Below are 17846 nucleotides of genomic sequence, written 5' to 3'. Positions count from 1 at the left end.
CAGTGCGTCCATATGTACTTTACTGAGAGCCACGGTGCTTGTTTATTAATTTAAATATTGAAATATATTTTTGGGACACCACTGTACTAAATGAACGTAAGGTGATTGATGTCTATGTAAAACAAAGTATTATAATTGTATAATAATATATATGAGTCGTCAATAAAATAACACAGCAATCAAACATGCAGTTTGAAAAGAACCAGATCCATATCAAATATAATATATATAATAATTATTTCTGTAATTGGTTTGATTATGATACTAAACCTGAATATTCCAGAACCTCTGTGAGTTGGCTGTGTCTGTAGAATAGATTATTACATAAAAATTACACAATATCTTGTTTTGTTTTTTTATAGGAACACGACACTGTCTTAACCCTTTAATTACCAGACCAAGAAAAAAGCTGGAAAAATTATTTGTTTGCATTTTTTTTATCAAATTGGCAACAAATAATTTTTATATTTTTGACTGACCACACCGTTTAGTTTTTATGAGCCTCTACCAAATGGTCGAGCTGGCCTTTTATGGTAAAAGTGCATTTTCAACAATCATCGTACAGTATTTGTATGCATCAAACTCAAATAAAACACAAACTCAAATAAAACAATTATTTTATGGAAAATGAGCAATATATACAACCAGATTCATAAAAGATAATAAATTATAATTGTAAAAAAAAAAAAAGGAATGGAAAAAAGTAATGTTAAGTGTTTTTCATAATAAAAAAAAGACTTGCTCATCTTACTGTATTTGCTGAATTGGCCTAACAAGAAACCACTGGCCTAACAGCAAATGTCTATATCCTGTGTTGGCCTAACTTGCTCATCTGTGTGCAACTTTGGGCTGAATGCCATGCATGAAAGGTGCTATATAAATTATTATCACTCTTTCACTCATAAGGCAGTACTAGATGTAGTAATATTACCATGAATCTAGCCATTTATTTACCATATTTTATTGGAAAACATCTCTGAAACTCTGAGTAAGTCATATTGGTAGTTTACCATAAAAGTCCAAATAAACCGATTGGTTGAGCATATTTTCCAAAAAATAATTACACCCTTGTTAAAACTTTTTTTGTGAATCAAGTTATCTAATTATGTTCAGTCAGTGCTCTGACACTAAAATATGTCAAAAATGACATGGTTACCTTACAAAAGTTGACCAAAAAGAGTGATTTTTTCAGCAGTGATTTTTAGCATGTCAACTTTCTCAGAGGAAGCTAGCTGAAGGGCCTTCTGTTCGAACCACAGTGACATCTAGAGGTTTGTTTTGTGCATAACATGTCAACCAAAGGGTAGAGCTGGCTGAATCATATGGAGTTAAACTTTTTTATTTTTTTTTCAACAAGATATCAAGACACAAAATGTGCTCTACCAAATGGTGGTGCTGGCTATGAAAGGGTTGGGGTTCTCTTCAGCAATATTTATTCTCCTAAATCTAAATGAAAGATAATCTGAAAAAAGTGTATTTAGTTAATATCACTCAGCTAAAATAGGGCCATTGTCACTGTGTGTGTTTGTGTGTCCATGCCCTCCACAATGCGTACTGATTAATGTGTCCATCCATCAATATCAGCTCCTCTCCGCCCAGCAAACACAGATATCAGTGACGGATCACCCTGATCAATAAGGTTAAACACACTGATGTGGATCTAGAGTGTGGGCAAACAAGTGTGTGTGTGTGTGTGTGTGTGTGTGTGTGTGTGTGTGTGTGTGTGTGTGTGTGTGTGTGTGTGTGTGTGTAAGGAATGGTGGAGAGTAAAAGTGGGGGGGTTTTGGTCTGGTATAACAGAGTCAGTTTCATCCCTTGAGGCATCAATGAGGAGGAGGGAGGAGGAAGATGAGCAGAGACAGAAGGGAAGCGACATGAAGAGTCTAAAATGACTCTCACACATTAAAACACACACACAGAAACACACACGCAGACATTGGGTGTCATTTTCCATCAGTAGCCTGTATGGCTGTGAGTTATGACCGCAGCAATGCGATCATTTACACTCAGCGCTGCAGATAGCCAGGGGCTACTGTTCGCTGCGTTCATGTGTGTGTGTGAGCAGAGATTTTGTTTCCACACAACACTTGCTTGAGTGTATTGGTGTGTCTGAAGCACACAGCTGAAGATGAGCGCAAACAGACATTTGTGTTCAGTTGTTTCACATTCCAGATATATAACAGAGACATGCTGTCAGCTTCAATAACGGCTTTAACTGAAGGCATTTCTTCTTGCTTTAATTCAAGGGTTGTATAGACAAAGAACACGTGTTTTAAAGGTCCCCTATTGTGCTGTTTTTCATCAATATATTATAGGTCTCAGATATTTACAAAACATGTCTCTAAAGTGTTTGGCTCCAAATACCAAACAGATCATGCATTGCAGCATCCCATAAACCCCTCTGTTTCAGCCCTGTTTCAAAAGTGCTGATTCTCTGTCTGTTACTTTAGATGAAAATAAGGAGCCACTCCCCACGCCCCACTGAGAGATATTTGGTTAAAAAGGACATAATGCTGCTCTAGGAGGAGATTCAGGTGATAAGGTTGGTTGGTGATTGGCTAATGGTTACACAAGCCCAAAAAACGTTATGACATCATAAAGTGGCCAAAATCTGATCAGCTCATTTTCAGACAGGTTTTAACTTTTTATATAAATGGATCAGGACAAAAAGAGAGAATCTTTTTTCTTTTTTATATTAACGATATATATTTAAACAAAATATGCAATAACATCTATATATATATTTTTTGGCCACTCACTTTGGCCAAATTCCAGATTGAGGTGATACATATCTGCACATTATCATACTGTTTTTTTACAATACAAAATGGCATATTATTATACAAATACATGTTGAAGCATCTATGAGGTTCCAATGATTGGGAACACTTGATATAAACACTTCAAGCTGGTTTACATATCAATATTACAATACCTAAATTCTGGTTGACATATGTCAACATCCTCAAAGATGTTGAAAAAACCAACCATCTAACTGATCATAACAGACAAAAGCTACATTAAGAAGACGAAGCGAGGAAGTGCTTGACTTCCCCAAACTTATAACAAAATAAAGTTGGAACAGAAACAGTATTTCTGGAGCAGAGAAAGAGGGCAAAATGTAAACAAGATGGCGTCTTCTTCAGCTGAGATGTAACCAGCGCCGGACAGTTTCTCGTCCATGTAAAGATGCACTCTTCCTTCTTTGCATTGATATTGTTGCTGATGTTGTAGAGAGAACATTTTTCCTACATGAAACTGCTTACAACGAAGTCTGTGGATTACTGCTCATGATTTCTGGGAAGAGGCATTCCAGTTCAGGTCATTTAATTATGTTGAATCTCTGCACCTCACACCAAAACAATTTAGATTTATAAAAAGCACTACAGGTACGAGGAAACTTATGGGTTTTTAGTTTTGGTGTGAACTAACCCTTTTAAGATTTGTATTCCATTATGATCCCTCCATGAGTTATTTAGACATAGTAACATAGCAACAGAAACAAACAACGAAAACAAACTCTCTGAGAAGGGAGTGACAACTTTAATGTAATTTCATATTCTGTGATAAATTGTACTCAATGAAAAGATCTCAATGAGTCAAACTTATTTTTGGTTTATTTCACGTCACACAACATGACATAAGAGTGAACAGCAGAATAAATATATCAAGGAACCCCCCCAGGAAACAACAGGCATCAATTAGTCCTGTCAGGCTGAAGCTTTCCTTTCAGTTCAGCTCAGGCCATTCCAGTTCAGATCAGTTCAGCTTGATTCACTTGAATTCAGTATGCTTCACCTAGAAATGTGTCTCACTTCTGACAGCGAGCTGTTTTACTCTCGTCTCTTTACTCCTGCTGGCTGCATGTGACACCTGCAGGGAGACAGAGAGGAGACATTAGCCTGTGTGTGGGGGAGAAATATAAATATAAGACTCAGTGTGGGTAAAAACATAGAAATAGCACATAATTAGGAAGTCTAGGAATAACTGGGGAAAGGAGATGTTTCTTTAAAGATTAAAAACGCATTCGTAAAAATATAAAATTGTTAAAATAATTGCTAATGCTACTAATAACATGAAACATTACGAAACAACGTATACACAGCAAAATAATGAGATGACTGTAAAATACACACACACACACACACACACACACACACACACACACACACACACACACACACGCACACAATTCAATCAGGACTCTGCTGCTGCCTGGGGGAAGCGTAGTGTGGAATCTTCACTATAGTGGAAATCACCTTTTCCATGTCATTTTACCCAGCAGCACCTACACTACACACAGAGTCTGGCTGCTTTCACACCGAGGACCAGGAGACTTTTTTTTAACTCTTTGTGGTGTGGATCTCACACCGTCATGGCTGTCTCAGCCAAAAGAGTCTGTGATTTTATACAACCGTGGAAAAAAAATCAGCTTCAAAGAGCTAATGTGATCATGTGACAGCAGTGGGTTTGGTGATGTGAGCTTTCTAATCTTAGGGCGTATTCACACCAAGCTGTTTTGGACTTGTTTAAAGCCTGGAGTGTTTCACACGCAGGTTCGCTTTGTTTGGGAATATGCGAACACATAAATCGCACTCGTACGTGGAGCTAAACAATTCCAGTTCTTGCTAGAATCATTTTGAACATTTTATGAACACTGGTATATTAACTACATGCATTATCTTGGCAAGCAGTGTACCAACATTTTTTGCAATCTTTCCGAGTTTATTTGAATTGAGCAGCTCACATATCTTTCGGACTATTTGAACATTTCAATAATGCAGCACAGAAGCCTGATATACAATGTTAACATACATTTTGTTTATCCGTCTTGTGATTGGGTACTACGTTGGGCAAAATGTAATACATGGTCTTCCTTGGACCATGATACATTATACATTTTCTGACCAATGAAAGAACATTTTTTTCACGCATGACAGTTATTTTAGACTTTCGGACCATAATTGAATATTGAAAGGTGAAAATAGTGTGAAATAAGTCTCTGAAATGGGAAAAAATCTAATCAACTATTAACATACCTGACCAAAATGTTTCTATATAACAAATAGGAGGTTCATTTATTGTAATTAATCTGTATGTCTATTTGGGAACAGTTGCAGTGTTCGATTCAATTGGACAGAGCCAGAAGTCCTGTTTCAGTGTTTATGCTAAGCGAAGCTAATCAGATGCTAGCTGTAGTTTCATATTGGCATATAGAGTAGGTAAGTATCTAACTTATAATTTAATTCGAGCAAGAAAGCACAGAAACAGCCCAAGTTTTGAACCATCATCGGTCAGAATAATTTTATATGGGCAAAAAGATTTTCTTCTGCAAAGAATCCAAGCCAAAAAGTGAGAGTAACTTTAAAAGTATCTAAAAACCCATAGAGATGACATTTGAGCAAAGGAGGAGGATCTATCTGCTGGATGACATCCAGAAAATGTGAGGAGTGTGTGAGTAGTGTTCTGCCATGTGTCAACCATCTCAGAGGAGTGTCGAAGAGGAGGGCAGTAACATGTTGAGCATCTCATCAAATCGCTCTGGCTTTAAACGGCCTCTCCGGAGTGTGTGTTTAGCAAATTAAAGGCCAGGGAATTTTTCATAATTGTCTATTTTATCATTTTATTACAGCTAGCTTTCCTCTGATGGGCTCCCTTTATGATTTATCAAATACAATTACTGCGTGACTTATTTCAGGAGCTCTCCATTGCTGAGAACCATTAGTGTGTGTGTGTGTGTGTGTGTGTGTGTGTGTGTGTGTGTGTGTGTGTGTGTGTGTGTGTGTGTGTGTGTGTGTGTGTGTGCAGCTCTAGTGTTCTTAAATAGCTTTAACTAATTGGAAAAACAGGAAAAGAGGCTGGAAAAGCTAAATTGTCTTTGTGGATTTATACCCCCACCCCCCACTTATTTCCCTCTGTTGCTCTCCTTAAATATTCCAGAATCTAAAATAAGAGGAAATCATGTTTTAACTGATACACAGGAACTAATTCGTAATAGTTTTATTTTTTTGCTGCTTTGATATTTCTCGAGGAAGGAAGAAACAGTCGGATAGAGAGCTAGAAGGAAGGGAAGAAGCACGCAGACAGAGGTTAATTCCATACCTTCCCCTCCCTGGTAATGAAGTGTAGGTGGCGTCCCGGTCACTGCAGCTAATTGAACAGCGGAGATTACAGCAGCCGTGGCTCCTCTGTGAAAAGAAGGCCGTGTTCATTAGTCGTTGCCATATAATATTCATTCTCTGTAGAAATATGTAGATAGTATCCTATGCAAAGAGCCGCTGGGATGATTTTAAAGCTCTCAACATGTATCGTGTAGCAATAACTCGAACAATCATTATTTGAAAAATGTCAAGCCTCTGGCTGCACTCCTATTCATCATATCTGTGCTTTCCTGCTTAGAGATGCTGCTTTACTCATATTGAGCTTGGTTTTGTTCTTTAATGACAACATATTTTATTTTAAGCATTTTAAAGGCTTTTCAACCTCCACCAAACTAACTTATTATAAGGATTCATGTGCGAAAATGCTTCTCATCAAGTTGAAATCCATCCTTTTCCCGTGTTCAGATCTATGTAAAGTAGCAATACATACGGTGGCCGACCCACGCAAATGCGTTAGAATGGCCCAACACTTCCATTAGGAGAAACGTGCTGTACTTTTAAATAGGGGGCAAACATAACAACACAAAGGTCCCAAAACACATTTAAATGAAGAAACATCTTCACCAACTTGACAACACGCACGGAGCATTAAGAAAACATAAAAAAGGCAAAACAGGCGCAAGGCTAAAAACCCTAAATGAAACGCTGCAAATGCAAAATGTTTCAATTAAATTAAACGGTGCAAGAAGCTTAAAACACAACGAAACGGGGACACTAAAAAGTGTTGGGAACGGAGTGCTTTTGACAACCAGGGATAATAAAGTTCTTAATTTGAATGTGTTTTGGCCCATTTGTGTTTTTTATTATCCTTGTTGAAAGTGCAGCCGGTGTTCTCCTAATGGAGGTGATTTAGGCCGTTGTAACGTGTTTGCCTCTGTCGGCCACCGTAAATACCACTGTGCCGAAATACTCTGTTACAAGTAAAAGCCCTGCAATCAAAGTAATAAAAGTAACCAGTGTGGCCAAATAAATGTGAACAATTAGCATACAAGTGCAAAAGCCTACAAGTACCTTCAAATTGTACTTAAGTAATGTTCTGAGGTTCTGTTCACCCCTGGTGTCATGCACCTTGAAGAAAGAATACTATATATCAGTTATGAACACACCCCACGAAATGCACTTATTTTGTGCGGAGATTATTGCTGAATATCTGTCTCAATATTTCAAAAAGGTCATCAGCTGAAATACCTGTCTTTGGAGTGTAATTGTGCCGAAACACCATGTCAACGTCACTCCACGCTCTCCACATATTCCTTTATATTCTCTTCTCTGCCAATGAGAAATGATTATGGAATAAAATATGTTCCTACAGTCTCTGTCTATCATGTTCTCTGCCTCAAAGTAGATAGGGTAGGCACTCCAGATGAAAACACTCACACAGTGTGAATAATAGTGTATGTTGTCGATTTTAAAGCAAATACTGTGCAAAACAGGATTACATAATCAAAAGAAGCACCGGTAACCCTGGTAAATGTTGGCGTGGCATTACAGCCTCTGGCATTTCATGTTCATGAATTTAATTTGGCTCTTCACACCATGTTACATTCATGTCCACAGCTTTTTCTTTCATTTTTCTTTGGGGGGGTTGTGGTGAAGTGTTTGCATGTAATAATAGCTAAGACGGAGATATGCTACGTTTTCTATACTGTAGAAATAACAAGAAACAACATTCTTCTTCCAAATTAACTGCATCCATCAGACTGTATTGCATCTTTGGTTTGTTTCCCACATTTGTATTATTGTTATGTATAATTTCCTATGCTTTTAAATGTGCTTCAGAATAGGTGGATGTGACGCTGACTCGTTCCTCTGGTTTCCTGACGCTGGAAACAGAACTGTGTAGGAGCACGTCTTTATAAAGACAAAAACAAAACTCCTCTCTGCTTCTGTCACTTTTCTAACCCCATCGAACCCTGTCCTCTTACCGTCACCCTCCCCCCTTTTTGATTGCCCATCCAGCTCAGTGGGACCCTCTCTCTCTTCCCTTCTCTCACTGTCTCTCTGCCTCACTCGCCCCCTCCCTCAGGGCAGAAGTAAACCACGCCTTGAGGCCCTGCTCCCATTGTGTATCCTCTGCTACTTCTGTTTGGGGCCTTTGTGTGCCGCTAATCAGCCGTGGGGCCATGCTCAGCCTTGTGTGTGTGTGTGTGTGTGTGTGTGTGTGTGTGTGTGTGTGTGTGTGTGTGTGTGTGTGTGTGTGTGTGTGTGTGTGTGTGTGTGTGTGTGTGTGTGTGTGTGTGTCCGTGTGTCCCTTGCCCTCATTACGTAGCCACACTGGGAGGCCAGCATGGGAAGTTTCTGCTGCACTATACCCCTCCCTCCACCTCCCCCCTTTTCTCTTCCACTCCCTCTAGCTGTCCATCACTCCCTTCTTCTCCCCCCCCACCCCCGTCACATCTCGCCACCCCATACATAAAGCTACACAGGCCATGATTCATAAATGAAACTACACCTGTTTCAGCCTAAAGCGAGCGTCCGATGACCATAACTAAACTAGTCCTACCCAGTGGTGGGAAGTGACAAAGTACATTTACTCAAGTACCGTACTTAAGTAGTATTTTGATATATTTGCACTTTACTTGAGTATGTGTATTATTTGCTACTTAAACTTCTACTCTACTAGTAAAGTAGAACTTTAAATGTTCTGCAACATAAAGCACTTTTTACTCTACTCGTTTTTATTTAACACTCATAGTTACTTTTTCATATAAAAACATTTGATTTCTTTATTTGATATATCGCAGTACCTAACTACTAATATACAAAAATACAACCCGGTGCAAAATCTAATAGTGCATATTAAAATGCCCTGACATGTTTAAGTTAGAGATAGAAACAGTAATATATATGATTATTTAAAAATATAGCCATTGCGCATATTGACTATACTTCTTATACTGTAAGTACATTTAGCTAATTATACTTCTGTTCCTCTACTTAAGTAACATTTTTAATTCAGGACGTTTACTTGTAATGGAGTAATTTAAGACCATAGTATTTCTGCTTTTACTCAAGTAAAGTGTTTAAGTACTTCCTCCACCTGGTCCTAGCCCATGATCAATTTGTGTTATTAAATTAAACTGGTTGCTAGTTTGAATACTGATATTTATACTAACTAAACTCAGCATAACAAGATTCATTCTCAAAAGTAGAATGTTGAGATTTTGAGTGCCCAACTTATACTTGGTAAAAAACTTTTAAAATAACCTAGATAGATAATTTTTACTTTTTCATGACTTGGATTAAGGGGCAGTTATTGTTACTTTTATAGTCATAAACTATGTGTGGAATAAATACAATTAAATTCATGTTTTAAAGGAATTTAGTTTGTACTATACATTTGAGCCTACACTTAGCATACACATCAAAATGATTACAAACGCATTAATATAAAGTTGCGCTTTGCAGCCAGTTACAGTGTTATAAGCGATTAATAACGTTAGTGTGATTTAAAAAACGATTTATTAGAGTACAAGTCCAACAGGTTGATAAATTGTCTCTCATGCGATCAAGCTTTAACATGCTCAGGATGAGTCAGCTGATGAGTAATCTTCCGTATAATTGGTGGATAATGACTGTGATATTATGCTGTCAATGAATGCATTGTTCTATGTTAGCTTGTGTGGTGAGTTTAGACTTATGTTGTATACATTTTTTTTTTATGTTAGGTCAGTGAGTGTTTGACATGGCTACAAGACACATTTTCCTATTTGGGACGATAATGGTGAGTGAAACATGTTTTCCTTTAACATGTAGCAGGCTCAGTATCAACAGGATGTCATAGTTAAGAACTTCACTGTACATGACACACTGTTAGATTGGCAAGTGATGCAACTTAAACCTAATAAAATAATAGAAGGTTACTGAGGGACTATCTCTGTCCATTTCAATGTTACATGAATAAACTGGAGCAAGTGAACTGTCCGTTGCTCTTTATTGCCCCCTCTGTCCCCCTCTGGCTGCTCCCTCAACCTCCTAACCCCCTCCTCCTCCACTTCCTCACCTCCTTCTCATCTGACCATCCCCTATACCCTGCTCCTTCTCCCATCCAGGATATATCCCCTGTCCATGTTTGTGTTGTTGTGTGTGTTTGTGTTTGTGTGTATGTGTGCCTGTCTTGGTGCCCAATGGGGCTTTAGCCATTGGAGCTTTAGCCATTGCAGCTCAGCTCTTTGACTCGAGGACAAGTGTTGTCTGTTCATCTCTCATCCACACTCACACACACACACACACACACACACACACACACACACACACACACACACACACACACACACACACACACACACACACACACACACACACACACACACACACACACACTTTCTCTCTCCCTCCCTCTCTCTCTCTCTTCAGTCAACAGCTACACTCCTATCTCAAGTTTCAGTGTGGGACCGAGAAAATCTCTCTCTCTCTCTCTCTCTGTCTCCTTCTCTCTTTCTCCCCCCTCCATTACTTTCTTTACCTGAGTTACCACAGTTTACTGACCCATATTCATGTAACATCACATCATGAGTGCAAGAGAGAGGGATAGAGAGAGCTTAGAGATTACTTGAGAAGTGAGACTTCTTCACTTTTTGTTTCCGTCTCACGGAAGCTCTTACGAGGCAATCTTTTTTTTATGGACAACTTGGTCAAATCACTAGACCAGTAAAGACATAAGGGCAATGCTAGTGGGAAGAGTCTATTGCTTTTCTGTTTTAAGATTCGCTATAATCTTTCCAGATGTCTGAGTTCAGCCCACACACATTTAGGCGGCTGAAACTTAGGTTTTGAAAGTGATGAAGACAACAGTCCAGGCAGGGTTTTTTTTTTCTAACCCAAAGTCATTGATTGTACACCTCCATTGGAGCCCACACGTCCATGTCCCTGAGCCTTTTGAGGCATATAACCTATTTTATAAGTGAACAAAATAGGAACTTTAAATCTTCTCTCCAAAATGTTATGGCAGAAAAAAATATGTATTACTCACTTATTGTTATAAATTACAGTTGGGACAACTACTCAAAGTCTAGTTTTAGAGTGAGGATCTGCACTGAAAACCCAACATGGAGCCGAGTGAAAGTCATGATAACTAATAATAACCACCTTCCCTTAAACTACAGCTGTGAAGGATTTCCACTGGATTAAAGATATTAAATTCGGTGCAGAGAAGGCATTATGCGAACTGTGTGTGTGTGTGCGTGTGTGCGTGTGTGCGTGTGTGCGTGCGTGCGTGCGTGCGTGCGTGCGTGCGTGTGTGAGGGAGGGAGAGAGCTGGAGAGAGAAATAAGTGATGATTAGTGGTGACTCAAGGCTTCCATGACCATAATCCATGTGAACTATTCACACTCGTACAGGTGTTTGATAAAAGCAATTCACAACAGAAGTGGAGGAAGTAAATCATAATGATTATAATATTTTAAAAGTTAAACATATTCTTTTTGCTTTTCCGGATGGTAAGAATACAGCTGTCCTTTACAGGAAGCGTTGCAAAAATGCCAGTTTTCATTTACACAGATACATTTTGAAAATGTTTTTATTAACAGTACATCTTCTCTTCCACCAGATGTGGAGTTGAATTTGTTATTTTGAAATTAACTAATGCTTGATAGGTTGTTTGTATAGTAAGGTAGCAGTAATAATGGAACATGCTTACTTAAACAAACACTGTCCACTTTCCTGTTGCCAATTCTATAAGTTGTTCATGGACATTTAGACCTCACCTAAAACAGTGTAATGTGAAGGTATTTTTGCCTCTGTTGCCTTGATAGTTTCACCCTGGGCAAACATTAAAAAGTAGGGTTTCAATGTTGATATGAAAACACGTGTTGCATTTAAAAAAACACACAAATATATCTAAATGTAGGGCCAATTTAGTTCAGATTTTAGTTCTTTAGGTTGATACTTAATTGTGGTTGGAGTAACACTTTATCACACTGTTTAAGAATAAAGAAAGTTTTGGTGAAGGTGAATGAGACCAAAAAACTGAATTAATTCCCCCGCCTAACTTGTAATAGTGGTTTGATTAGCAACCATGTAATGTACTTTACCCCCACGGATGGAGACAGAGGGGGAAGGGGGTGAAACGAGGCGAGGGATGGAGGGAGAGGTATAGCAGGAAGGAGGAGGAGGAGTGTATATAGGCTGCCCTCTCAGCATGTCACCTCATCTCCCCTCCTCCCTCCACTACTTTATTCCTCAGGACATACGTTTTTTCCCCCTACTCAAAAACCTACAGCATCACCTCCTCTGCCCACAGCACGCACGCACGCACGCACGCAGGCAGGCAGGCAGGCAGGCAGGCACGCACGCACGCACGCGCACACACACACACACACACACACACACACGCACACCACCATCTCCTTCCTCTCTATAGCTGCACCATGCTGTGTAAGCGGTGGGTGTGGGTGGGGTAGGATGGGGTTGGAGGTCAGAAGCAGGAAGTTTTTTTTTTCTTTTTTGGTCGCCCGCCCCCCATTAACAAGCTGCACGACTGCATGCAGGAAGTTGTTTGTGCACAGACACAATGCAAGTTTATTTGAATCCAGTAGGGAAAAGTGGGATGTGTTGTCACTCCGGTGGTTTGAGGGTTAAAGGCTAAAGAAAATGTTGAGGTAGCATCCATCAGTGTGTTGCTTTTACTGGCAGAGAAGATCAGGAACTGAAAGTCATCAGGAAGAAGAAAAAACATACATCTACACTTCTTCCTATTTGACTCACCACCCCTAGGTTCAAACATGTTTCATGTTCTTGCATTTTCTCTAAAGTGATTTTTATTTTACTCCCTGGAACATGTATGATTTGATGATTCAAAAAAACGTAAACTAAAATACCATTGTAGTTTTTTCAAACAATTCCTATTTTTTTTCCCAAGGAAACAGTGGAATCCCTAACTTTGGTTCATTTCAAAAGATAATAGATGACCATTTGGCGCTTTCACACCAAGTACTTTTCCCAGGAATAGTTCCTTTTTCTTTTGTTTCGGAACTATCTAGTAAATCGCGTTCACACCGGACTCAGGGGCCGTTTCTTAATCGCGAGTACACATGCTGCAGAGCAACTATTTCAAGTATACTACGTCATAGAGTGGCGCAGAATGCTGAGCATTTAACATGCATTTAAACTTCGGCGCCACTCGATGACGTAGTATACTTGAAATAGTTGCGATGCAGCAGTTTTACTTGCGATTGAGAAACGGCCAGGGTGTTTCTCAATGTTGAGCAAAGCTGCTCCAGAGCCACTATTTCAAGCATACTATGTCATCGAGTGCCGCCGAAGGACTGTTCCAATGTCCAGCATACTTGGAATTCTACCGAGCCCGGCGTACTTTGTAGCGAGAAATTTCGAGGCTCCACATGTGTAGACTCCGCGGTCTTAAAATCCCCACAATGCTTTGCGCACGGACCAATTTCCCCAAATCTGTGGCGGAAAATGTAAGGCGGGGCCTCTCATATGAAGCACACCTGCACACTTGCTCGCCTGTTCCACTCTTTGTTTTCCGAATGCCAGGAAGTATTCTTGTCTCGCTTCAGAAGCAAGTGACTCAGAAGACATGTGCTACCAAGCAAGCGTACTCAACATTGAGAAACACCATAAGGCCCTGAGGGAGGATTAGGCAAATGAAGCCGCTGAGTCACTTCTTCTTCTGCTTTGGGTTTACTGGCAGGCCGCAAACAACTTCACGGCGTATACTGCCACCCGAAGTCCCCGGCCGGAAGTCCCTGGAGTTGGGGACCGGCTTCAGTAGAAGCTGCTGGGACTCCCAGCTCTCTGAAGCCTTCCGAGTAAATCGCCAGAACGCCGACACCTCCTCATCTCCAATGTTTTTTTTTGTGTTGCCATAAGTTATTCTCTCTCCATTGGTGTGCACGGCTAATGCTAATGCTAATGTGTGCAAATACAATGGCGGCTTCACAAAACTCTACGAGTTTTACGGGGAGTGGTTTGCAATTCGCCCAGCCAATCAGAAATGGGAACCTTTTTCTCCCCAGGAAAATACCACCTCTCTAGCAGGGACTGAAAAGGGGAGAAAAGGTTCGTGAAAAAAATGATCTTTTGGGTGTGAACACAACATCCCAGGAACTATCGGAACTATTTCTGGGAAAAGTACGGGAAAAGTACTCCGGTGTGAAAGCGACTATTGTGTTTTCTAATTTTTTCAAACTTTTAAGAGTTCTTATATAGTACATCCCAACGTCAATGTCTATTGTACTTTGAATAATGTAGTGAAGACACAGATACAAATGCAGTTCTCTAATAGAAAAAAGTCATGAGCCAGGTTGGTGACTTTCCTTAACGACAAGAGAAACAACACTGTCAATATAGCCTATTGGTCTCATTACATTCCCCTTAATCTCAACACAAATTCAAAGCAAACTTATTTTTAAGTCTTAGGTGAACAATACAGTGTCTCCCTGCCCTGTGTGCCTCCCACCACGGCAGATCAGTGTTCCTCTCCCCCTCTGCCTCGCTGTGCTGTCGGCTCAGGGTGTGAGCAGAACAACGTTAATGTGTGGAGACACCTGACAAGCCCCTGGCCTCCAGGGCTCAGCCTAATCACTCTGGACCCCAACCCATTGGGAATTAAACCTGCAAAACCAAACAGTCGCTGTGGGAGCTGGCTGGCATCTGCTGCAGACCCTCAAACGGTTGTTGGGGGAAAGGACGTTGCAATCTGCATATCAGTGAGAATGTAAATATATATTATGCAAACCTGCAGTACAGTCAATTAACTGGGGGATATGAGTTATTTTTATCTTTTTCATGGAAATGTATAGCTTGTTCTTACAAATTACAGCATTTTCTAATCTTGAACATTATAAACTGTTCATGATGTGATGGTCACTCTTCCTGCCATATGTACATGACAATATTCCAATTCATTGAAATTATTTGGACGTTTTTTTGAGGCATCATCCATCATCGAGAGATTCTCCATCTTATATTGCTACTATTTTAACAGTGACAGTGACAGCTTTCAAGTCCCGGGGTTGAATCCTGTGCTCATGCAAAACATATCTATCTGCCATTGTATTACAAATGTCCCGAAAATTATAACTCTGTATGACCAGGCAGAGTCTGATAAACGCGGGCTTACGAAGGACGCTTGACAGCAAGAGGCCAAGAGTCAGTCTGAAGATGTGGCTGTAATGTGTTTGAACTAACATTAAAGCTCTTTTGGCAGCATTCAGAGTACAGTAGTGCGTTAACTTTAAAATTAATGGGGATTTTCCCAGTGTACAGTAGCTTGTTAACTCCGGTATCTGTTAAGCCACGCCAGTCCCCTCTCCAGTCTCTCTCCCTCTCTCTCCAGATGCCCTCATTAATTTTAGATTGGCTCTAAATGAGTCCCCTTCATCGTGGCCGAGGTTTTCTAAATTAGATTCATTTAAATTTAAATTGTGAAACAGGCGTGGTTAATGAGAGAATCATTATTTGTGGGGTTATTTCAGATAGGCTGATAGTGGGGCAGCTCAGTGCTGAGTGGAGGGAAGCCACCAGAGGAGCACATGATGTGAGAGGCAAAGCATTGGGCTTTTCCTTTACTCTAAAGAACAACTATGAACAGGATTTCAAGAAATAAAAGCATTCTCGAAGGAAAAAGAGAGAGAATTAGAATAAAAAGAACAAATAAGTCAATCATGATAGTAGATTTTTTTTTACAAAGACATGATGTTTTTCTGAAGAAACAAACAACATTGAAAATAGGGAAGCTTGTTAGCGACTTTTTATTTATGTGTTTATTTACCGCGTAGGTTAAAAGACTAAATTATTCACTGGTTAAGAAGCAAAGCAGTTGGGCTTTCCACTTCTCTAAAAAACAGCAAAGAACAGTATTTCAAAATACAAGCATTCTCGGAAGGAAAAGATGAATTAGTGGTCAGTGAAGTGATTTGAGTAGTAGCTCATTAAAATTAGATTAAAAATAAGAACAAATAATGAATTGATAATTGTTGAGTTTTTAGGAAAAGCTTCTGAAACAAGCAACATTGAAAATAGGAGAGATATTAGTGGATATTTTACTTTACCGCCTCTGTAAAAATACCAAATGTATGCATGTTTTTTGTATCTTATGTAAGAAAGGTGTATATGCAAAGTGACATCCACATGTCTGTCATACACCCACAACATATCTGTGTTTGTTTCCTTTGCTAACACCTAATTTAACACTCTTCAAACTAATGTGTCGTATTCAACACATCAGTAGGCTTTTTGGCACCACATGTGAGAAAAACGCATCACAAGACTCACATGTTGACTTAACAGGTGCCTCCATCGACACACGATGCCCCAACAAAGCAGCAGGACGCCTCTCCACCTAAACTGATAAAATTGGAGTGTTGGAAATGTCACATCAGAGGAAAAGAGGACGTGAGGTGGAACAACAGAGCTCCCCCCCCCCATCTGCCTCCCCATGAACCCATCCATCCTTCTCATAAAAAACACAAATCACACAGCGCTTTACAGCTGTGCGCCTCCTTACAAGACGTCTCACAGCTCTCGGCGTCCCATAGCAACCCACAGCTTCTCCCAGCCAGGAATTTGACTGTTAGGAATCTAAGTGCCAGGCGTTTAAAACCTGAGGAATGCTATTGTTCTGGTCACAGCTGCACTAGCACTGCAGGCCCAGCTACTGCTGCCACTGTGTGAGAGTAGGGGGGAGAGGGGGAAGGCGGAGGAAGGAGGGAGGAAGGAGTCGAAAGGTGTGAAAAAGGAAACTTTACGTGTTTCCACTGCTCTGTGGTTTCATGACAAAGCAGTGCATAGTTGACAGCGAGTTGATACATTCCTCCGGCCTGGATGATGGCAAATATCTCCCCACCCTCCCTCTTCCTCTCCCCCTCTCTTCTTCTATCTTCCTCCAGCATCATATATATTTGAAGGCAGATAAATTTACATACATTTCTTCAGTTTTCAACAAAAAACTGATGTAATTGTGTGGAGAAATAGTGAGTATTCAGGTCGTGTAAGTATGTTCATTACCAATGTAGTTTAGTATGGAGATCTTAGAATATGTAGAAATGCATTTTTGGAAATATAATATATTTAAGACTGTAATGTTGATGATAAAACATATTAGAACCAGCAACAGCTAGTTTTGTTTAAGTTTTTCAGTTGCACTTAATGTATATATAACTATTTATATATTTATAGACATTGTTAGTCTCTCTTATCAATCAAAGAGACTGTAGGCCCACAATAGCTAAGTTAGGGAAGCTCCTTCAATGGTCCTAGATGAGCTGAAATACTTTGAGATTGTATTAAATATACATTGAAAGCTAAATGAAATGTTTTTTTACCTGCACATTGTTTATATGTTTTGAAATCTTTTGAAGTCTTCACCAAAAACAAATCCTCACTCAAGCTTTTATGGATATTTTTGAACAGACATCACAGTGTTTTTAAGCAGTTTGTTATGGACTAAGCTCAGTGGTATATTTAGTTCACAATACATACATACCATATGCAGTTAGCGCCAGGATGGGAACCGTGTACGACATACTACACCAGGGGTGCCCACACTTTTTTGGCTGGTGAGCTACTTTTGAAATGACCAGCTCACCGAGGTCTACCAACCAAAAATAAAATCCCAAATTGCAAGGGTTGCTGAATAACACGTTTTATTTTTACATGGGATAACTACAATAGGGCTGCAACAAACGACTAATTTGATAATCGATTAATCTATCGATTAATGAA

The 17846-nt window shown here is 39.7% G+C and overlaps 1 long non-coding RNA gene across 1 annotated transcript; it reads right to left on the bottom strand.

The window, feature by feature from the left end:
• Positions 1-2717: 2717 nt before the first annotated feature.
• Positions 2718-16474, bottom strand: LOC104946444 (uncharacterized). The gene is made up of 3 exons (XR_798447.1): positions 16398-16474; positions 6103-6188; positions 2718-3873 (listed from the first exon to the last, which is right to left on the bottom strand). It is a non-coding gene; the product is annotated as an uncharacterized lncRNA (long non-coding RNA).
• Positions 16475-17846: the final 1372 nt, after the last annotated feature.

The sequence above is a fragment of the Notothenia coriiceps genome, unplaced genomic scaffold (genome assembly GCF_000735185.1).
Source record: "Notothenia coriiceps isolate Sejong01 unplaced genomic scaffold, NC01 NC01_scaffold00011082, whole genome shotgun sequence".
In the NCBI taxonomy this organism is placed as follows: Eukaryota; Metazoa; Chordata; class Actinopteri; order Perciformes; family Nototheniidae; genus Notothenia; species Notothenia coriiceps.
This window is presented reverse-complemented; position numbering and strand designations above follow the sequence as displayed.